At 41.3% G+C, this 24,392-nt stretch overlaps 1 protein-coding gene across 1 annotated transcript in view; it reads right to left on the reverse strand.

Annotated features, from left to right (window-relative positions):
• The window catches only part of LOC122791429 (doublecortin domain-containing protein 1-like), a 798,716-nt gene that overhangs the window by 543,287 nt on the left and 231,037 nt on the right, over window positions 1-24,392 (reverse strand). The window lies entirely within an intron of this gene.

Genomic DNA, 24,392 nt, shown 5'->3' on the forward strand with positions numbered 1-24,392 from the left:
AAGCAAAATAGTTACATATTTTCAGTACATGATAATGCTGCTGTAAGAGAAAGAGGAGAATCATAAGCACTTGGCCAAGCCAAAACCACTTACGCCAAGCAGTGGTCACCAGCCAAGAAGATGGAGACATGCAGAGGATAATAAGAAGTTATGTCTTACCATAACGTTCCATGTTAGTTGTCTTCTTCTCGCCTTCTTTCTTGCTGGATGGGTTCGGAGCCGATCCTCGGCTCCGACTCGGTCTATATTATAGCTCGAGAGCTATTTTTACTGGCTCGAGGCAGCCCTATATCCCACAATACCATGCGCTAACTCCCCAGATCTCGTTTGGAAGCTAAGACATAGTATCAAAAGTAATATTGTAATAATAATATTATAATCCTCTTTTACGAGTACAGATTACCTGCTAGTAACACTAAGGATACCAGGAAAGATGCAACATCTTGTATCTCCAGAAATGGAAGGACTCAGAACCTCGAGTCTATCCAGGCTAGGGGGCAGGAGGGAGGGACGCAAGAAAGAAGGCGAGAAGAAGACAACTAACATGGAACGTTATGGTAAGACATAACTTCTTAATGTTAAGTTGTCATTCTCGCCTTCATTCTTGCTGGATGGGACAGCGTCCCTAGCATCTTAGTCTTGGGTGGCTCAATGGAACAGACTCCTGAGTACAGTGGAACCAAAATCAGCTCTATTTCTGGAGGCTAGATCAAGCTTATAATGGGCAATAAAGGTATGTTTGGACACCCATGTAGCTGCTGCACAAATGGCATCTAGAGTTAACCTTGCTTGAAAAGCTGTTGAAGTTGATAGTGCCCTGGTTGAATGAGCTTTAGGCCTAGAGGGTAGTTGCCTGTGTCTCACCTCATAGACCAAGGTAATAATAGATGTCAGCCATCTGGAAAGAGTAACTTTCGATACCAGAAGCCCTTTCTTGCCTGCAGCATAAGAGAGGAAGAGCTGGTCTGACTTTCTGAATTGTTTTGTCCTGTCTAGGTAATACCGTAATTGGCGATGAACATCTAATGAATGTATTTTTTGTTCAGCCCTGTTGGTATAGTCTGGGAAAAAGATGGGCAAATCAATGGAGTGGTTTAGATTTGCTTCCGATAACACTTTTGGTAGGAAGGAAAGGTTTGTTCTGAGAGTTACCCTATCTTTATGAAAAAACAAATAGGGAGGACGGACAGACAAGGCTTGAAGTTCCGATACCCTTCTGGCAGATGTTATAGCTACTAAAAACAGCTTTTTCCAAGAGAGAAGTTTGAGGGAGCAAGAAGCTGCCGGTTCAAAAGGGGATAGAATTAGTGAGGTTAGAACAAAATTCAAATCCCATTGTGGGGGTGGATCTTTAATTGGAGGTCTGAGCAACAATATGCCCTTGAAAAAGGCTTTACAGAGTTTGTGGGACATATATTTGCTTCTGAGAGTCCAACATGAAAATTAGCAATGGCCGCTAATTGTACCCTGATAGTGGCCGATGATGACCCCGAATGTAAAAGCTCCACCAGAAAGTCAATGGGTGCATGGAAAGGATCTAGTTTGTGCCCAGTGTGAAAAACGCTTCCATTTACTCGCATAAGTCTTCCTAGTATTGGACTTATGGGAAGCCAGAATGATATCACGAACAGGAGGAGAAATAAGGGGAAGCCTGGCTATGGCTGGAAGTGGAGCAACCAAGCTGTGAGGTTGATGGAATGTAGAGACTGATGCAGCTTGCCCGTGAGGTGGGTCAACAGATCTGGAAGGGGTTCCAGATGCCAAGGCTGTTCCAGTAGGTATTTGTGCAGGAACGGGAACCAAACTTGTCGAAGCCAAAACAGGGCAATGAGGATCATTTTGGATCTCAATGCGGTTGCTTTCTGAATTAGTTGCGGGATCAATGGAAAGGGAGGAAAGGCATAAAGAAGACCCCGGGGCCAAACGTGAACAAGAGCGTCTCTGAGGGGCTGGCCTGGTAGAGGAAAAAGTGTGAAGAAGTCGAGGCACTTGCTGTTTTGAGGAGTTGCAAAAAGGTTTCAGCAAGGCTGGCCCCACTTCCGAAAAATTCCGTCTACTACCACTTGATTTAGAGACCACTCGTGAGGCATGAGGATAGTTCTGCTCAATCTGTCTGCTATGACGTTGGACTTCCCGGGGATGTGAGTTGCTATCAGAAACCGTTGAGATGAAATCGCCCATTGCCAAAGTATGAGTGCTTCTCGTCAGAGGGGGTAGGACCTTGTTCCGCCCTGCTTGTTTATGTACCACACCACAGACATATTGTCCGTTTGAATTGCTATAGTCCCCGTGAGAAGAGAGCTCTGAAGGGCCTGCAACGTCAAAAGCACCGCCCTCATCTCCAGGACATTTATGTGCAGGTGGCATTCTGACTGTTGCCAAGTGCCCTGGACCATCCTGCCCTGATAATGCCCCCCCACCCGATCAGGGAGGCATCCGTTGTGACAGTGGCAACTTGGGGGGGGGGAACAAAGGGTCTGCCCTGAAAAAGCTGAGGGGAAACCATCTACCAGGAGAGATGTTTCTTGCAAGATGGTGTTATCAAAATGTTGTGGGTCATTGGCAGCTGTTGAAAGGACCACTGAGAAAACAGCATCCACTGAAGGAGTCTCATGTGGAAGCAGGCTAATGGAAGTAGAAGAATCGCCGCCGGCATGAGGCACAACACTTTCAATACTAGCTTGACTTGGACTCTGCTGGGCTGAAACAGAAGCTGAACATTCCGCCTTATGTCTGTCACTCTCTGAGGTGGTAATGTTGCAGACATTTCTGTAGTGTTTAATATGGCACCTATAAAGTTTATACATTGACAAGGCAACAAGGAGGACTTTGCAAAATTTATAGAAATACCCAGGCTGTTGCAAAGTTGGATAGTGTAATCCCTGGCCATTATGAGATCCTGTTTGGTGATAGCAGAAATGAGCCAATCGTCTAAGTATGGAAACACCTGGAATCCTTTCTGTCTCAGGTGAGCCGTGACCACTGCCAAACATTTGGTGAACACCCGGGGGGCTGTGGTGAGACCAAAGGGCAGGGCCCTGAATTGAAAATGACTGACTCCCAGCCGGAAGCGGAGAAACCTCCTGGAGCGCCTGTGTATTTTTAAGTGGTAGTACGCATCCTGGAGGTCTAACGAGCACATCCAGTTGTCTCTGCCCAAAAAGGGTAGAATGGACTGCAGTGTTACCATCCGAAATTTTGTCTTTAATACATGGTTGTTTAACCTGCTGAGGTCCAAAATGGGTCTCCAATCTCCTGTCTTTTTTGGCACCAAAAAGAATCTGGAGTAGATTCCGGATCCTAGCTGATCTGCTGGGACTGCCTGGATGACTCTTTTGTTTAACAGCTTTTTTATTTCTAGCTGAGCCTGACCCCTTTGTGGGGGTAGTAAGTCTGGTAGGGGTTTTGGCGGTTGTACCGGAGGGAAAGTGAAAGGAATTTTGTAACCCTTGGATATGATCTTCTGTATCCATGTGTCTTGGGAGATGGATTGCCAGGCTTCCGGGTACAGAGATAATCTTCCCCCGACTGCCTCTAATGGCGTACAGTCGGGCAGCTTCTCAGGAATGCTGAAAGGGTTGGTCAGGGAAAGATTCCCTGGAATCCTGGTTCTGTGGACCCCCTCTGCCCCTGGGGCAGCATCTGTTATTATTCCCCCCTCTGCCTCTAGGGGGAAAATCACCACATGCAGCAGGCGCAACTCCCTGTGGTTTGCGGAACCACATCTTTCCACCCCTCTGTCCTTTAGGATAAGGTCTAGAAGGCGTGGAAAAATGGACTCCCATGGCAGAGAGAGTCTTACCATCTTGCTCGCATCTGGTGAGGGTATTCTTCACCTGAGGCCCAAACAATTCCGAACCATCAAAGGGGGTGTTGGTGAAGGACACCTTGAAGGGGTCGGCAAAGTTACAGAGTCGCATCCAAGCGTGACGTCTCAACGCAACGCCTGTGCCAGCGGCCCTACTCGCTCCATCGGCTGCATAAGAGATTAGCCGCATGGAGGAGTTAACAATGGAGTTCAGGGTAGCCAGCTGAGAGTTTATTTTGTCCTTAAACCCTGCAGCAGAAGGATCCTGCACCGTTTCACCCAGCTCTGTGAGCAAGTATCTCTGAAGGCGGGTGAAATGACATAAATAGTTCAGCGATCGCATAGAAAATGTCACTGAAGCAAAGGTCCGCTTGCCGTACCTGTCCATGGTCCTGGACTCTTTGTTAGGAGGATGAACAGATACAGAAGGATAAGCTAATTCCTTCTTAGTGGCTGCTGCTACCACCATAGCATCAACTGAAACATCTTTGGTGAGAAAGGATTTGTCATCTGGTGCAGAAATAAATTTAGAAGGCCTCCTAGTGGTAGGTTCCATTGAATTAGGAGCTGCCCACGCCTTTCTAGCCACTACCTCCATTAGTGGGTCGAAAGGGGGAGACACCCAGGAGGTGGAAGGGTGAGATCCAAAGGCGTCAAGGTAAACCGACTCGTCCTCGGAAGGTTTGAGAGTGGACCAATTTCCCCTCTGTCTTAGGATCTCCAGGATGTCTGAAAAGGAGACATCCTCAGAGGAGGATCTGGGGGAACCCTCCGACTCATCCAAGTCGGTGTCCGACGTGACAGACTCAGGGGAGTCTATGTGCTTCCTCTTTCACTTTCTTTTCCTAGGGGGTTCCCCTGAAACTTCAGGGGAGCCCTCGGAAGAGGAGGAGACACCCAAAGTGGGTACCCTACACTTTGGATCTCTGCTGTCGGGTATAGAAGGGTGGCCAGAGACCATAACAGGCACTACAGAGGGAGGAGCCACAGAACTTAACCTTGGAGTGGACACTGGGTCCAGCACACTCATCACCTCAAAGGCTCCCCTATCAGACACCAAAGGTAGCCCCAGCTCCGAAGAGGCCGGAACCGCCCCCGGAACAGACAGAGAAGGTTCCGAGAATGATGTCGGGGCCGAACTAACCAGAGCTGAAGCTCCAAGAGGGAGAGCGGGGTCGGACAAGGGTCCGATGCCACTTGCCCCCTCGGAGCCGACAATGGAGTCCCGGCGCCCGGACCTCTCCACGGACGGAACCAATAAAGAGGTCGGAGCCGACGACACCGGAGCCGAAGGAGGAGGTATCGGCTCCAACGTGGGCAAGGTCACGGTTCCGACGAACTCCGGCTCCGAACTCGAGAGATGAGTCGGAGGAGGAATGGATAACTGTATTGAAGGAGCCACAGTCTGGTGAGATGGGCTCTGAAGCATTTGGGCCAGAGCCTGAGATTTTATGAGTCTACTGACCACCCTCTCGATGTCGTGGTCGGAGAGCCTGGAAGACCTTGATGAATGAGTCCTATGACTCCGCTCCAATAGGAGGGGGGACCTCAGAGCCGATCTGATGGACTCTAAAGAAGGGGACCTAGAGCGCTTGCGCGCTGGGGTCGGCTCCGATGATGGTTTCGAAGCGGAACCCACTTTGCTCGCCTCAGAGCCAGACGGAACCGAGGTCGGAGCCATCTCTACAACAACAGCCCTCGGCTCAGAAGCTGGAGCCGAGGGTTTGGCGGTTTTTGATGACTTCCCCGAGCCAGACTTGGATGGGGAGTCATCAGGCTTTAACAAGCCCCTTAAGATGAGCTTGTTACGCCTTTCCTGCAGGACTCTTGAACTAAAACCGTGACAAATGGAACAAGAGTCCTGCAGGTGTAAAGGCCCCAAGCAATAGACACAAGAAGTGTGACCATCTGTCAGAGACATTTTCTGACAGCACAAGTCACACTTCTTGAATCCCGAGACCTTAACATCTTTGGACATTGCCCTAAAGACAGTCACTCAATCAGCACACACACTCCCTCACTTACACACAAGGGGGAGATGAGGGGGCTGACTAGAACAACAACACACACACACAGGGGTGAGTAAACAGAAAAACTAAGGCCTGTAGGCCTGATTATAAAAGTTAACTACAGGGGTGGGAAGGGCATACGAAACAAACACTATTAAGTAATAATATCGATAGGGAACAAAAGTAGGGAAAATAACCTAATAAACTACCTCAAAAAATAGAAACTTTGTTGAAAATTTCTTTTACTGACCTGAGCCGGTAAAAAAGGCAACCTCGCAGTGAAGCGGCAAACACGATCTGGGGAGTTAGTGCATGGTATTGTGGGATATAGGGCTGCCTCGAGCTGGTAAAAATAGCTCTCGAGCTATAATATAGGCCGAGTCGGAGCCGAGGATCAGCTCCGAACCCATCCAGCAAGAATGAAGGCGAGAATGACAACTTAACATCTCATTATAATTCTGACAATCAGGAGATACTTGATTGGTTCAGTGGGGGCAGGGATATTGTAAGGGTATGTATGGCCCCTACAGGGGCACTGGAGGGATGCATAGACTTCATATCCCTGTGGATACAAAGGTATGTGTAACCATCATTATACTTGCCAAGGGGACCTTCCAGAGGCAGACTTGGGACATGTTGGATATCTCAGAGGCTTCTACCCCCAGGATACTCCAGCAGGTCATGGATGTACTCTTAGCAAATGTAAATCAGTACATCTACTTCCTGGCACCACCTCAGGCCCAATCCTGGACAATGTGTACTTTTTATGGTGTGGCACATTTCCCTGAGGTACTTGGAGTGATAGAATGCAACCATGCTGCATTTAGGACCCCATCTGTTCCACAGGGGAGCAGTACCATAATAATAAGGTCTACTATTTCATCAATTGTCAGGTAGTATGTGATGCATAGGGTGCATCACTAATACCTCTGTCCAGCATCATGGCAGTGTACATGATTCTCATATCTGGGACACTACCTCACTGTACCACCTCTTCCTGCAGGGATGCCCACTGGTCATCTTGTTTGTAAGTGGAATTTTTTTTTTTTCATTTAAGTAGTTATTCGTGGTAAAATAGATTGCAGAATACTAAAGCACTTTTTCTTTGTCTCCCCCCTCATTTTCTCTCTCTCTTTTTTTTTCATATGATGCTGAGTATCCACTAAAGCCATGGCTCATGATACCAATGAGAAATCCAAAAAGAGCTGCAGAAGACAACTTTAATACAGCCCTGTCCCAGCCCTGTATTGAAATTAACAGGGTATTTGGCCTCAAAGAGTAATTTTAAATGCCTGGATGAGTCTCAGGGTGCCCTTCATTACGACCAGCTACTGCATGAAGGATGTTTACTACATGTTGCATTCTGCACAACATGATTATGTACCAGTCTGGTGCTGAAGTGACCATGCTGTCATTGCAGCTTCCTATTCCAGTCCAACTACAATTAATGTTGACCAGGTGGCAGCATTAGTAATGGACACCATTGCAACAGGCTCATGCATGGCATACAGCTGTGCATGTAAATAATTTGTGTCTAGTCCAGAAGTAGTGACTATGACATTCTGGTTAGTGTTTTTCTCTTGTAAAAACAGAGTATAATTGATGAATGCAGAGATGCCCGTGGTCTGTGTTGTATGCTGCATGGTCTACTGTCACTGTTCATCAGACATTCCTTCTCATCTTTAAATTTATTTTTTTTAGAGTAGGTACTCATATTATTGTTGGTAAAAGTCATGCCTGAGTACTCAGTGACTCCTGTTCACTGATGTTGTAAGGCATCATATAATGAAGAATCACAATTTAACTGTTTTGAACAATAAATTCTGCTGAGGTGGTGGACCCAAGTATGCATGCACTTAGTGTTCTGAAAAGGTTAATTTAGTAAATAGTGATACTTAAGTATTTAACATGAGTTCATATCTTGCAATCGAATGAAAACATATCATATTTTTTTATATTATGCAACATTTCTGCAGTTTTACCTATGTTATTTGTTAAGGTACCGCACATCAGATTATTTAATTTTCTCATACACAATAATTTGTGGCCTCATACACAAAAAACATCATCATTTGTGCAGTGGTGAGGGTGAAGTAGCATCAGTGCTTGTTTACATGTCAGGATACTCATTTTCATATTAATTTTCTTACGAGTGTTTTTATGAGCAGTTGTTTGTTGCTACTTTTAAGCTGTAGCTAACTGCCAGGAGCAACAATAGTAATGCATAGAGCACTAATGGTGTTAATGACTGCAATCTTAGGTTATGACACACAGTTTTCTTTTCACAGTTCCATGAGGTTTAAGCAGTACCACTATGGGAATGAAATGCATACAGCTGAAAAGTATCTAAATCCCCTCCTCCACTTTTTTGACGTTGTTTAATAAAGTTATATCCTTTCAAGGTAAACATTGCTGTGTGTATGAAGGACAAATTGTAAGTGACAAAAATGTTATACTTAAATCACAGTAGATCAAGTCAAATGTGTCATACACATTTCCTAAAGATAGGTTAAGTGATGTTGCAGGTGATTTTGAAGAGGGGGCTGTCATGAGAGCTGGATTGTGAGTTGATCTGATGTCATGACTTACTTGATGCAGGTGATCCTACAGACATTGATCCAGCAGTACTGTGGGACATGGACAGGACCTTGAAAGAGAGGTTCTTCTAGGTGCAGATAAATGCTGATACAGCCTGCATGAAATCCATTGTACTTGCCCCTTCCCCAGACTAATTACAGTACTTTCTTGAGAAGCAATTGTAGCATCATGTGATCTGCCCTCACATGTCTGGACAGTACACCATCCTCTTCCCCTTCCAAGACTGACTCCTACTTGAGTCTGGTAAGTCATAACTAGTGTACAAACGGAGGTGGCCATGGATGCTTTGTGTGCCACCAGACTATGCATCAGTGTGATTACTCCATTATTCCTATTCTGTGTTATTTCCGTGTAGTGCTGGAAATCCTCATATATACCCTGGAGGACTCTGACCATTGCCAGCTGATTCTCTGTGGCAGTGCTCTGAGCCCTAACAATGTCACTCCACATTTGCTGCTCAGCAGTTATTGCTTTACATGTTTCCTGGGGTAGATGTAACAAATTCCTGTACCTGGTTCCCTTTTGCAAAGGTATCACTGTGGACACTGTTAACCCTGAATGTCTGCCATAATCCTGAAAGTGTTAATTTGGGTTTGGAGTTACTGTTGTAGAGGTGTAGGGATTTTCTTCCTATACAAGCATGAGTCTACTGTCAGCATGTGCTTGACTCTGTGATACACGGTCACTTCCTGCAGAGTTACTAACATATTGTTGGGTATGAGATCCTGCCATTAAACTTGGGGATTGCATGCCACTTTCTTCAGGCTGCCTCATTAATATAACAGTTATCATCATCTTCTGCTGCTGATCCAGTAAAAATAATTTGAAAACTTTATCAGTAAAGCAGCATACATTACTGTATGCTGAGTAAGGAGATGTGGGGGCCACTTGCCATGCACACTGCCTTCATTGTCACTATGTGTAGAAGTGGAGGGTTCACCTGTTAATAGTAATTGTCAAGTGTTTAATGCAATCATTCAATTTCAGCATTCAGTTCTCTAAATATATGTTACTGTTTTTAAACCAACCTTCCTGAGAAAACAGTTGTTGCTGCTGCAGACATCCGTAATAATAGTGACCACACCACCCCTGAATATTCCAGTGTCATCAGCTTCTGTGTTACAGTCACCGTCATGAATGGAAAGGTGGTATTCCTCATCTGGCATTAAGGGATAAGTGTTGAAACCCACCAGCCATTAATGGTTTGGGTGATTGCATTCAGCCTTGCCTTTGCTGTAGCCCACACTACCATATCATTTGCCCTCTTCTTGCACTCTGTTAATGTGTGGTTTCTTCAACACTGACTGCATTAATGCCCATTACAACTTAATTCCAGGCTTTTGCCTTCTCAGCTTGTTTGGGCCCCCTTTTACCAAACAGACATTTGCCATAAGTTCTAAAGGCTGCCATGACGATGCGGTTTTCCTCATGATGGACAATGTCCTTTCTCTGCCTTGGTCCCTTGTTTTGCATCATTACTGCACATAAAAAAATATGCCACAGTCATAGAAAAAAAAATTGATATAATCATCAGTCAAACACAACAATGAAAGGTTTACCTTCATTTTATCGAATATGGTTTGTGCGACCAGGCATTTCCACAAATTGAGTGAGCGAATCACGGAAAGCCTCCGAGTACAAATGTCAAAAATGATTTAGCTGAAAACCATTTTCGACATTTGTCTATGTATTTGAATGGCTAAATGCATTCACATTGTAACCATTCGACCATATGTTAGTTGCCATTGTGAGTTTTGTGTGGGTGTCCTTTCGATGGCAGGATGTCACACAAACCATGTTTAATGAAATGAAGGTAAACCCAATGAAAGCATGCCTAACATACTCAGAAAAAGTTAGGTGACACAAACTCCACAATTATCTACACAAGCAGAGTCTCAGTCCAGCCAAGTAAAGTTGTGCTGAAGTAATGTTTGCACTATCATGAATACATTCACAATACTAAGGAAAGCAGTTTAATGGATACATCCTTCATATAGCCCTACCACTTTGTTATATTCATAATACTGTCATTTTTCATTCATCAATGACACTCAGAAATCTCCATGTAAAGAAACATGTAAGTTGAGACAACAAAACACCCTTGCTGCTTCAGTACTTCACAATTAAATCACTACATTTCTACCATGCATGCAGTCACAAATGACAGCAGAGTAAATGATTTTTCTCAGTGATCACTAATCATTTCCATTGCTGCTGTAATCATTTTCCATTCACAAATGACAGCATTACAGTATTCACTAAAGCCATTGCACTATGCCCATAACACAAGTAAAACAAAACATTTCTTGAAGTAAACCCAACAATCTTGCATCATTTTGAGTTGTTTCTTATTAATTTGCATTATTTCTATAATTTTTTCTTACTTCAAAAAGTCTGTGATTTCCTAAATCATTTGCAGCCTAACTTGAGTACTCACAAGTTAATATGGCGGTGTTAAACTTATTCACATCAGTTCAGGGCCATTTACTTATTTTGTCTTCAAATTAGGCCCTTCTACTTTTAGCTCTATGAACCATAGTAATATGCAAACATGTACTGCACCTTATGCATATAATTAGGTCTTGGCGATTTATGAATGTGGCCTGGGGTTCATACAAATGTGCCGGGGAAAGCAGTGGAGTCCACAGCACTCCTCAACAGTCCATAGCATGCTTCAGGAATGCACAGATACCCCCAGTGTTGCTCAAAGCTGGTCATGTTTAAAAATGTAAAATGGAGTCATATTCATCTGAGTTTGCACAATCATCAAGTATAATCCCTGCCCATTTAACCTCATCTGGCACATCTTATCAGCAGAAAGCACTCAACATTTACAAGAGCTGGTACTCACACACACAAATATCTATTTCTGCAAAAAGCACCTCACCCAAAAAACAAATAAGTAAATAAATAACACTGCTGCTATACTGCATGAAGCATGTGTAAATAACATCCAGGTGTAATACTCCAAAGAGGTAGGAAAGGCACTGCACAGCAACAGTAGTAATTGTAAGCAAGATAAAAAAAAATGATTTCATTAATGACTTTTATCCACCACATAAATGAAATGGGAATGTATTCCTTAAAAAATTAGGTGACAAAGCATTTTTGGTAAAACCAAACTTTCCAGTAATAACGGTACCTAATCTAATGCCCCTACTGTTTAACTGGGTTTGGTTAGGGTGATGTCACACCCCAGAGGGAGTGGTTTTAAACCTGTAAACCACAGCCATGCTGATACTTTCATCTTTTTGTTACTGGCAGTTTGAATGATAGCAGCATCTGTGAAGGCATGAGACCATGCTTGGAGCTGGTCAAATAAAGAGACCAAAATAATGCTCTACTGTCTAAGATCCATTAAGATCCAGGCATGTGTGAGAGTTTCCACATGAAAAAAATAGATATCTGGCAAAAGTTGGGTAGGTATCTATCATCCCTGAGAGGGATCACCCACTCTGGCCACCAGTGCTGTCAAAGGTATGATAAACTACAGACGTGTGGGCCTGAACAGCTGTCCAAATGGGTTGACCAGGTATCAGCGAGAAGGCCAGAGTTCTAAATTAAGTATTATTATTTCTTTTTTTTTTTGCTCATATTTCACATAGTTTTAAAAAATACACTATGAGAAGGTTGCATAACTGAAGATATTTGCTAAATAAACATGTGTAACTGAAAATGTGCATCTATAATATTATAATAATGCAAAAGAAAGCATAACCATATCTGTGCATAGTACTACATCTGTATACAAATATAAAGAATGCATATGTGATAACATAATTCTCTGTATAAGTACAAATGTATATGTATGAGTAAAGAAATATATGAGTATGCATATATATGTCTAAATTACAGATACAGATATGCACGAGTATACTTACAATGTTTGCATGTATATAAATGTATGTATTTATAAACAAATAAAGTATTTACGTTGCCACATACTTTGATTTACAGCATTGCATGACCTTAGTTAGTAGTTGAAGTACAGAGATTTGGAGGTTTTAGATTGAGTGCGCTAAAAATATTTATTAGTATAGTAATATCTCCCCTCTTCTATCCCAACCAGCTAGAACAGCCATTGACAAAGGAGTTCTCCTTTCTCAACTTGTATATGGGTTCCCAATTTTTGTTTCTGCCTCCAAGAAAAATATTGTCATATTCCAGACTGCCTCTCAAAGCTTCTGCTGATTTATTAAAGTTCACCTCTCTGTGAGCATCACTGTAGAAAAAGCCAAATGGGTATCCATAAAACAAAGATCTAGCCTTCTTTTAGGGAACCACCTCTACAAACTACCCTAACCCAACAGACTTACCCAATTGCAGCTAGACTGTATGAAGAAACCTTCTTGTAGAACCTGAGATACAACTAATAAGCCACACGGACTCTCATTACCGCTAGAACTAAATTCCATAGCACTGCACATGCTTTCTCCTCTCAGGCACATACTCTTTGGCAAGGTCTTCCTGTTGACATTAAAGAAATCGGCACTTATTCCAAATTCAGAATGAAACTCGAAAAGCACTTTTTCATCCAAGCTAAGTGTTCCTGCTTTAACAAAGGACATCTCACCTAACTTATCTCCTTTACGAGTCCTTTCACTCTCAGGATTCACTGAAGATTGACCAACGTTAGAAAAAAATACATGTATTGTACATTACTCTGTCCTTGTTCACTAGAATATATATATATATATACACATTTTTCTACTCTACTGTGTTATTGTTTAAATTTCTGCATTTTTTGTTTGTGAAATATTTGTATGTCACATGAGCTGAGACTGAAATTGGTCAATATTGATCAGTGTACTACCCCAGTAAAGAAATATAATTAAACTGTATAACAGTTATTTCTTTTGACAATATTAATTGTAATTAAAAGATGGCTGAAGCAGTCAGATATCACAGGTATGTGGTCATTGTGGAGGTTGGTGGAGGGGATGTAGGTTGCAGTGTCATTTGAATGACCAGCACATTTAGTGATAAATGGCTAGCTGTATTACTTCAATATACATTTTTAAACCACCCCTTTATATGTGTACATTTATTAAGCAAAAAACTATCAAAGCACACATTATTGTAATAAAGTAAATGTACTGTATCCAGTATTATGTTTTTTTTAATAAAGGGTGAACTGTAAGGAACTGAAAACTTTGTTCAATTGCTAAATTTTCTGTGTGTGTGTATGAACAAAATCCAAAAACTGTTAATTTAGGTATGCAAATCATTGACTGGAAGTGTAGAAAGTTTCCAGACAACACTCCCCTCCTTCTAAAACAGACAAACTGTGCACACATATAAAAGTGTAACAATTTGAAGGAAGATACAGTCCTAGCATTTGTAAATTGCATTACTGGAAATACTGGCACAGTATAACAATTCAGGTTTTGATAAATATTTAAACAAACATATACTAAGTAAATGTGGCAATAAATGAAATGCCTTGAATAATATAAGTTATATCAGAAATGTTAACAAAGGTGAAATACAGGGCAACAACAATTGTCTTTTGTCTTCTCTATCTAGAGGATGATGAGATTACCTATAATACGGCCCAGTATAGAAAGAGATTTACCAGATTAGTAAGTAGGAATAAAGCAGAACATGCTGCATTCTGTCTTTAACTGATTTCATTACTCCATATAACTGCAAGTATTTATAAAGGATGGTAAATGAAGGCCTGCATTGCTTTCAGTACAGTACAGTACTGCAACTAAATCTAATAGATATGTCAATGTATAAATGCATTATGATGTCTTCAGTTTTATTAGATATACAACTACAAGTACTTATGAAAAGTGGTTTCAGTAAAATATTGCAAACAAATGCACATCGGGCACAAATATGAAAAGTTATTATCATTTATGTTAGCGCAGTAGACTGAAAAATGTAAACCCCACCAACACTTCAAAGCTATACATTCATAGCTACATTCAACCACAATATCTGAATAAATACAAAGTCATACAAAGCATACTGCTTTCATGCAGTCCTTTGCATATACTTAATGCTTATTTTCAGGTGCTTTACACTTTTGCCATAAGCAGACACATTTCTCAAAATACCTTTGCATTTCCTTAGTCAGTAGGAATAACCTAAAACTAATGTCTTTTGGCTTTTCCCGGTTAAGGGTCACCACAGCTGAACTCCAGTCCGCTAATGATTGGCAGTGGATGTTTTACCGTGCCGAGTTGCCAGCCCAACGCCCAACCTTCAAAGAAGGCATACTCAATCATGCACGAACCTACCTGCATGTCTTTAAATGTCACACGACCGTGGGGAGGACATGCAGACTCCACACACAGAAGGCACTCCAGCCGAAAATCGAATGGGAGAACCTCTTGCTGTGAGGCGACAACACTAACTGCTGTACCACCACGACTTGAATAACCTGCACTAGGTTTATTTGTATATATTCCCTTAGCCTCCATTCAGTAAGTCACTTAACCAGACACTGCTCCTAGGCTGAGTCTGAAAAAGTTCCATAAAGATCAGTGCTCTACGCCGGGAAAACAAATACAAATAAATAAATACATGTAGCATCTCTCTTTAGAGATAACAGCTACACTATGAATACCACCCAAACACTTGCAGGCAGTCAGTCATAATGCAGTGAGGTTGTCTTGGCAGATTTAGTTGGTGATACTTTGAATCCATTGTTTATTAGAAGACAAACTACAAGTGAAGGGATAATGATAATGTTAAACAGAATATGTGTAATATATATTTAGCCAAGGGAGAAAAACATTACAACATCTGACACTGGTTGGGGTCTGCATATAACACAATTTTAGTTTTAAGTAGACTTTTGCTGTAATATTATTTATATGATAGCTATATCTAACAATTGGTATAACTAGATATCAAGGTATAGTATTGCCAAACTTGCTCAAGTTAAAGCACTGTGAGGGCCAATAATGTGAAGATGTGATGTCTTTGTTAGTTAGTAGTCCATTCCAAATGTCAATAATGTTATTATGTTCATATTTATGAATAGTGGTTTTGTTGATACTAATTTCTTATGCTTATGAAGCCTAACTAGAGTTTTTATTGCAATTTTTTGAATGTGGGATTACCTAAGCAGATGTATTTTATTTATTAGCATTTGTTTACTGGGATGGTATGACTGGGCATGCAAAGATAGCCTCTTTCCAGCAGAGGTCCAGAGAGAAAAGCACCTGAAATAATAGATAAAAAATAGAAATGCAAAATTTACAGTAAGTTAGTAAATCAGCAAAAAAATAAACAAGTTAAAATCAGTAACAGAGATATGAAAGTTACTACTACATTTCAAGATAATAAACAGTAAAAAATTAAATGTAATGATGATAATAATAGAAAAGTTACTAATACAACAGAATAGGTATATACAGTAAGACATAGTATTTCTATGTATATTGTACATAGACTGCAAAGATAATGACAAATATGTTTATAAATGCAAAAAAGTTGGAAATAGAATAAGAATTTTCTAAGAAAAAATATATGAATACTACACACAGAATAAAGTGCACTGCAAGATATACACAGTTACAAAGAGAGGTAAAAAAAGTATAAGGTTTAGTAGTACTGCTGACAGATATTATAGTGATGTATTGGTGGACATGATATCTGAAAACTAGAGTTTAGTTCTGTGTTCATGTTATGTACTTAGCAGTCAAGAGTTAAGTTATGAGATGGTTACAAAGGCAAAGTCTGATTTGAGTGTGGAGTATAACACAGGGCAGTAAAATGTTACTTGGAAATAGTGTAGGGTGTGGATTTAATAACGAGAAAAAGAAAAATACTAGCAGCATGAAATTTGTGGTAGGAATTGTAATGGTTACTGCTGGAATTTATTAGAGGAAGGATAGGATAATACTGTGGAAAGGTAAAGGTGGTGCATTTTTGGTGTGTGGGTCAGAAATTTGACCAGCTGTTGTTCAGAAACATTGCCAAGAATCCAGCAGATATTAAGTTGCATTCTGAAAGTTTCATAATTTGGAGATGTGGGAAGCAGATAAAAAGTTGCCAGCAGAGTTGTTGGATTTTGTTCCTCTGAGACATACTTTATCTGCAGAGTAAAGTAATCTGCTTGATGAATATTGTTTGATGATATCTGTGGCAGTGGGGCATTGGACAGGTTTGTAAATGAGACTGCATATGATAGCAAGCTGCAAGAAGGATAAGGAGTGGAAGAATTCTGCTCAAGAATGTTTTCTAAGTGACGTACACTGAGGAGTCCTGTTAAGTCATGCTGGCTGTGAACCTGGCTACTTACTGTAACAATGCTGAAGATAATCAATATGGGTGCAGAGTAGAGCAGTGCTGGATGTAAATAGGTAGAAGCAATATGTCTTTTGGCAGTATCAGTCAGATAAGTGTAATTTTGTACAGTGAACCAAGCTTTTTTTTTTTTAATGTCTTTTATGTGGTAGTCAAATTTCACATTTTCATTGATAGTGACCCAAAGAAGCTTGATGTGGGTGACAAGTTCAGAGTCAGTAAAATTAGAAGAAATTAAAGAGAGATGGGTTGGTTTGAAAACAATTACTTTGGATTTTTAGGGGTTTAGAAATAGCTGGGAGTTTGAAAGCTGTATTTCAATGGAGGTAAGGGATTTTCCTGCTAGCTGTTGTAGTTGGTACAGATATCTGGTGATACATGTGACCACAGAGTGGTCTGCATATTGTACAAGGGTAGCATACCTGGTTGCTTTAAATAGATTATTTATGAATAGGCTGATCAGTAAGGAACTAAGAATGGGGCTCAAGGGGAGATGTTATTATGCCACTAAACTGCCTGTGCTCTATCCATGAGGTCATTTTGGAATGATAGGCATGATGGTGAGCTAACACCCCGGTTAGATAGATTTTGGATACGTTTATTGTAACTAACAGTTATTGTGACTAACAGTGTCAAATTCCTTTAACAGATCATGACTGTTTGAGAAGCAGTTGTATTTGGCATGTACAGAGATTATTTCATAGTGATTTTTTAAGCTAAGTTGCCCGAGAGTATGTTTTGGTTTATTGTATAAGGAAAATGGGCAGACCTGTGGTAGTACTGTGATGTAGGTAAAATCTATCTTAAGAGGGGAATATGATGTTATGGTCAGTAATGTATTTTAGTGGTTGAGTTTGAATGCATTTTTCAATAAATATAATGACAGGGGATGGCATGACTACAGGTCTATAATTCAAGATGTTTGAAGAATTACTGCCTTTATGTAGCGGTAGAATATATGATTTTTTTCTATAGGACTGAAACATATTTTTTTATGAAGCCATTTATTAGGATAAAAACAGAACATGCAAGAGCATCTGCAGCTAATCTGAGATATTTTCTAGGTAGGTTGTCAGGTGTAAGAGTAGTGGGTTTTAGTCTGATTAACTTTTTTTTTTTGTAGAGGTAGGAAGTGATGACAGACAACCCTCTCCTCCTACCACCCAACACTACAACCTGTGAGAGATGCACTTACATAGCCAAACTGGAAGCAAAGCTCTCTCCAGCCAAGATTGTGCTAGATAGTCAAGAGGAGAAGGTTAACACCTTCACTATACCTCAAGCAACACATAGCCCTTTAAAACCCATACCATCAACACCCACATAGCAACACTAAACCCACATATGCGGAGGCCCTTAACATTAACCTGCCCAAGCAACAAGGACCTCCGAAGCTGAAAAGCAAACAAACACCAGTCACAACCAAAGTGGCACATAGCTCACAACACCAGTGTGCCACCCAACAACAGCCCCTAAGGCAAGACACCATACCCAACACTTTAGTCATAGGTGACTCTATAGTCAGGCACACTGATGTCCCATTCACCAGGCTGAGCAAGGAGAAAATTACAGTCAGCTGCCTGTCGGGTGCCAGGATCCGCCACATAACACATGCACTCAAGACACTCCACAACAAGTACAAATACAACTCTGTCATTGTCCATGTTGGAGTGAATGACTTGAGACATACCTCCCTGGACTACATGAAAAAAGACATGGAAGAGCTCTCGGATCATGTGGCCCAGGCAGGTATGACCCTAGCCCTGAGTAGCATCCTGCCTTCACCCAGAATGATACCACAGTATAAAGACAAAATGATTGACTTCAACAATTGGCTAAGCTTCTGGTGTCATACAAAAGGGATCCAGTATCTGTCTGCCTGGGATGACATGATCGACAAACCATGATGCTTTGCCAGACATGGTCTGCACCTGTCACCCCTGGGATTCAGGTTACTGGCTAAAGCTCTTGCCACCCCTATAGTGCCATTTTTAGGCAAGGTTCAAAGGACAAAACCACCACCGTAACAGATACAAGCATGCAAAATCTGAAGGTAATGCTACTCAATGCTAGAAGTCTAAACCTCAAAATGCACTCTCTTGAGGCGCTCCTAAAAATGGAGAACATCAATATCTGTGCAGTAACTGACACCTGGTTCAAGACTCCAGAGAGCACCCCTGCAATACCAGGCTACAACTCTTACCACACTTTTCGGCCACCAAACCAAGACCGAAACACTAAAGGTGGAGGAGTGTCCATATTCATCAAGGATATTCACACCTCCATGCTAGTTGCCTAACACAATGTATCTGAAATTCTCCAGGTGTAACTAACACTAGGTAAGACTGCAATCCAAATTGTAGCATGCTACAGATCCCCGACCATGCCCTAAGATTCTCACTACACCTTTCTAAACATCCCGGAAAATATTAAGATACAACCAAACACCCTAATACTGGGTGATTTCAACTACCCTGCCATTAACTGGGAAAACTATTCGGGTACCAACACCTTTTCCCAACTGTTCTTGGAATTCATAAATTCTAACACCCTGGATCATCTAATCCATTGTCCCACCAGGGGCTCCAATATCCTAGACCTGGTCATTACCAACATGCGAGATAGATGTTCCACACCAGTGGTCACCCCCTCATTGGTCAGGTCTGACCATAAGCAAATCACCCTTGACATCCACATCCCACCTCCACCCCCAGTAAGGAACCTCCTTAAAAAAACTTCTCCAAAGCCAACTTCATGCTACTTAAGTCAGAAGTGACAAACTTCATGGCACCCATGCAGACGGGAGCTGAAAGTTCGACTGCTGAATCCTACACTAAGGCACTGTATGAGCACATCCACTCGTGCATGAATCGTGCCATCCCAAATAGAACCAAGATGCTCTCCGCCAAAAAAAGGAAGGCAATCTGGTGGTCCCCTGCCATAAACAAACTATACAACAGAAGGAAGAAACTGTTGTAGAAAGGAGGAAAATCCCAGGATGCAAAAAACTCCCTTATCAGCCTCAGTAAGAAGCTGAGATCCCTCATAAAATCCTCCAAAGCTAGTTATGAAAATAAAATTGCCAAAAGATTCCAAAGACAACCACAAGGCATTCTACAGTTATGTCAAGAATCTAAATGGCAACGCTCAGATCTGTTCTGAGCTACAACAGAATGGTATTAAATATACTGATCCCAAGGATATTGCTAATATCCTGGCAGATCGATTTAGTGCCAACTTCACCACCCTCTCACCCCCTAAAGGGCCCATCTCAATACCAAAAGACTGCCAAATTCCGGTAATCACAGCCACACAGGTAGAAACCGCACTCTCCAAAGCTAAGAATACAGCATTCATGGGACCAGATGACATCCCGTGCTGTGTACTACATGAACTACAAAATGAACTGGCACCTCACCTAAGTGTCATGCTTAATTATAGCCTCACCTCAGGCTTCGTGCCCACTGAGTGGTGCACAGCTACAGTTATCCCACTCCACAAGGGGGGATCCACCTTGGATCCCAGGAACTACCGTCACATCAGTCTGATGAGCCTGATCTGCAAGGGCATGGAATACATTATCATGGAACTTATGAACAAAGATATTGGCAACCCTCAAACACTGGACCCCACCCAGTTTGGGTTCGTGAAGGGGCGATCATGTCTCCTGAACCTGAATGACTTCTTCGAATCAGTCTCCAGAGCTGTGGACAAGGGTAAGGTGGTCCACACAGCCTATCTGAACCTCACCAAGGCCTTCGACACCATCCCCCACTCTGGAATCATAGATAAACTTACTAAGCTGGGCATAAATCCCTAAGTCACTCGATGGGTTGCCAACTGGCTTACTGACAGAACCCAGACTGTAAAAGTAGCAAACTCCAAATCCAGCTCCAGACAAGTGACAAGTGAAGTACCTCAGGGTTCAGTCCTAGGACCACTCTTGTTTGGCATCTACTTCTCTGAAGTACAGGCCAACACTAAGGGACTGGCTAACAAAGTTCGCAGATGACTACAAACTGGGAGCCATTATTGAATCCCCAAATGATGTGGATATTCTACAAAAGGGCCTTACAGAAACAGATGCTTGGTGCCAGAGCCATGAGCTCAAGCTTAATGCCAAGAAATGTATAGTTATCTCCTTTGGGAAAAAACATGTACCCATGAATTACCACATAGGTGGCAGTACACTAAACACTGAAAATGTGATGAGAGACTTAGGGACACAGGTGGACAGTGGTCTCACCTTCAATAACCACATAGCCACAACAGTCAGGAAATCCTTCTATGTGGCACATCTCATTACTAAAGGCTTTTCATCCAGAAAAAAGGAGGTCATTGTCCCACTGTACTCATCTCTCATTAGACCCATTATAGAGTACAATGCCCCATTTGGTATGTACCTCACAAGACATCTGCAACAGCTGGAAAGACCGCAGAAATACCTCACTAAAAGAATCACAGGCCTAAAGCAGATGCCCTATAATGACCGTCTAAAAAAACTCCAGCTGTACCTCTGTGGCATATCGTCTACTCAGAGGCGATCTCTGCTTAACATACAAGGCCATGTCAAACCCTGAGCTATTGGACATGCTTCACTTAAAGAAATCCCAATCCCTCAGAGCCACACACTCCAGGGATCTAAACCTTGTCATCACAATGAACAAAACATGCTGGAGGGATAGGTTCCTGACTCAGAGACACCCCATACTCTGGAATACACTGCCCATACATATCAAGCAGAGTGCCTCCTTGGCCGTCTTCAAAAGGAACCTTGACAATCGGATGGGAGATAGGAAAATCACCCCAGGGATCATGTCAGTCGCCCTGCTAGACGGGTCCAGGGAAGTAAATATTGTGGGAAGAAATATCCGGGTAATTGTTTGGCTAGGCTTGCACAGGCCCTAGGGCCAATAGCCTAGTACCAACCTATGAACCTATGAGAGAAATAGCACTGTGTTATAGTGCACAGTAACTGGAGTGGCCAGAGGTGATGACATATCGGTAAGAGTGGGGTTTTGCAGACTTGGAATTGTAGGAAAGGATGGGATATTAGTCATAATAGAAATTTTCAGGTGTGGAATTCCAGAAGAAAATGGGATATCAGCCATGCTGGTGTTCTTCAGGACTGTGGACACAGTTTGTATGGATTGTGAATTAACTGGTCAGCTATGGTGGTTCCTTTGGAATATAGGGTAGGAATTGTATGGTTGGCAAAGCCTGGGTTTAGCAGATGGTTTAATGAGGACAAGAAGACTTCTGGATTGCTGTGATTAGAGTTTGTGAGTCAGTGCAGTAAGTTTTTTGTCATATTTACTTTTATGTTTAGTGATGTTCCTACATTGCTTATATGTTTGATACTTGGTCTCAGCTTCGTTCCTTTTCCATGTATACCAGGCTTTATCTCATTGTTTCATGAACTGTTTAGCTAGTTTGGACAACTGGGGTGCCAGATTTACTTGGACTCCTTCAGCTGTAAGTGGGGCATGTTTATTGAGGGTAATTGAGAGAGTTGTATTAAACAGTTGTACTGCATTGCTGGGGGGTATGTAATAATTTCCAGGAGAAACATCTTAAGGTAGAGATGAAAGTGTCTTCTTGGATGGTTTAGAAGTTATGAACATTATTGTAGTGATGCTGTTTGTTTTTGTTATTATGGAGTCCTATGACAAAGTAAGTAGTTACTTAATTTGTCCAATGTTTCAAGGGGAGTTCTAACAATATTAATGTTGTCTGGAGTGTTTTGAGAATCCAGTCAACAGCGGAGATTCTACTACTGTGTTTGTCATATCAAGTAGGAGAGGAGATGAGTTGAACGAAGCTGTCAGGATTAATGGCTTTGTTAGAGGTATCATTGTTTACAGTTTGCCAGTTGATATTTATTTCTCCTAATATGATTGTTTCTTTTGTTGGATTTGAGAAAGTCCAGAGGAGGAATTCATCTACAGTATAAACATTGCTTCTTGGGGAAATGTATATTCCTATAATAGCAAGGTTTTTATGGCTATTTAGTAATAGTAAAGGCATAAGAATTTCTACATTTTTAAGTGATTGGGATTGAAAAGAGTAGAAAGAGTTTTGACAGATTATGACTACTTCTCCACTTTTCTGTTTTTTTTTTTTTATTGCTATCTAACCTAAGTATATTGTAGCTAGAAGCGAAGATTCTCTCATCCTTTATGCCCTGCTTTAGCCATGTCTCAGTTGCTACAGTGGCATTTGGGAAGTGATGGACTACTCACACATGAAATCTGGATATTTTGTTAAAAAGATATTGCTTATGTTTATGTTGTATAGATGCAAGTCCGAAGCTTTTATTTGGTGAGGGGTTGTAAGTGGAAGAGTGGGAACTTGTGGTATGCTAAGGGGATGAAGCTAGCCTGAGTAGAGTGAGGGCGAATGGATGGGGTTCACCCAAGAAGGAGAGAGGGTTACGAAGACAATCATTCTGTCAAACATTAAAATGTATCAGTAAAATGAAACACTTGGTATATTCACTAAGATAGAGAAAAATTTTGCTATGTCAAAAGTTAGTGTAAGGGCAAAGAGATGGGAAAGCACCTACTAGAAAAACTGCTAACTCTGGGCATAAATGTAACTAGGGAGACCTTCCCAGCCCTAAATATATGACTGCCAGTTGCTGCCAAGGTATAGAAGTGAGTTGTGATAGAGCAGAAGTTGATTTTCTTTTTAAATTTTCAGCTAAGCAGCTTATTACAAGGAATAACATTTTCTTTCTTTTTTTCTGGCAGATGAACAAAACAGTTTAATGGCATCTCTAATTAAGTTAATTATACCACATCTTCTGATGGATGTTGACCAGACCATGTTCCTATGGGTGTTCAGCGAAATCATTAAAGATTAGGGTAGTGCAATGGACACAGTGCAGAACCGTGTGATACTTTGCAACTAAGTACATTTTTGTGAGATATTTAGCACAGCATTTTGAATCAGATTATTTTCTTTTAAAGATAACTATGAAATCACACACAATTTACTATAGTTTAAATATTATTAATTACTGAGTGGTTAACTGTTTCATAAGGTTTCCTGAAAAAATGATAAAAATGAATGAGTTACATTATCAGTTTTACAATATTTATGAATACTGTATGTTGTCAACAAAAGTGCAATACTAGGCAAGCATTCATGCTTTGACATGTTGTGAATAATTAATAAAACTAAACTTGCTTATGAGAACGTAGCTACAGGTAGACGATGTTTTCAACTGCTTCAGCTTTATTAGGAAATGAGTAATAGATAAAAAAAATTCCAGGCTGTGTGTGCCTTGATTCTTTCCAAGGGTATAAAGTTGGCTTTTTCCTAAAAGTAAGGAACTGAGTTTTATGTTGCAGAGTGAATTATGAGATAGAGTTAAGAAAACAGGTGCACAGCCCATCTGTTTTTTGTGAACCAGGTTCAGTCTGTTGCTGAATTAGGGATTTGATTATTGAAATAGTAATTTATAAGTAAAAAGGGGAAAGGCTGAACTAAAACTCATTATTTATATTAAAATTTAGTGTGATATGACTAGTTATAAGAGGTTTAAAATTGGCTGTGCTTGTATGCACTTTAAAATAAACTACAAAAACAATCTAATGCTGAAGAAAAATAAACTGCCACCATTACATGAATGCACTATCTGATTATCATCAATGAGGGACCCCTACAGATCACTGAAACAGAGTGCAGCAATTACAATTCACAGAATC

This window comes from Protopterus annectens, chromosome 17.part0, assembly GCF_019279795.1.
Source record: "Protopterus annectens isolate FY-2018-M chromosome 17.part0, PAN1.0, whole genome shotgun sequence".
Taxonomy (NCBI): Eukaryota; Metazoa; Chordata; order Ceratodontiformes; family Protopteridae; genus Protopterus; species Protopterus annectens.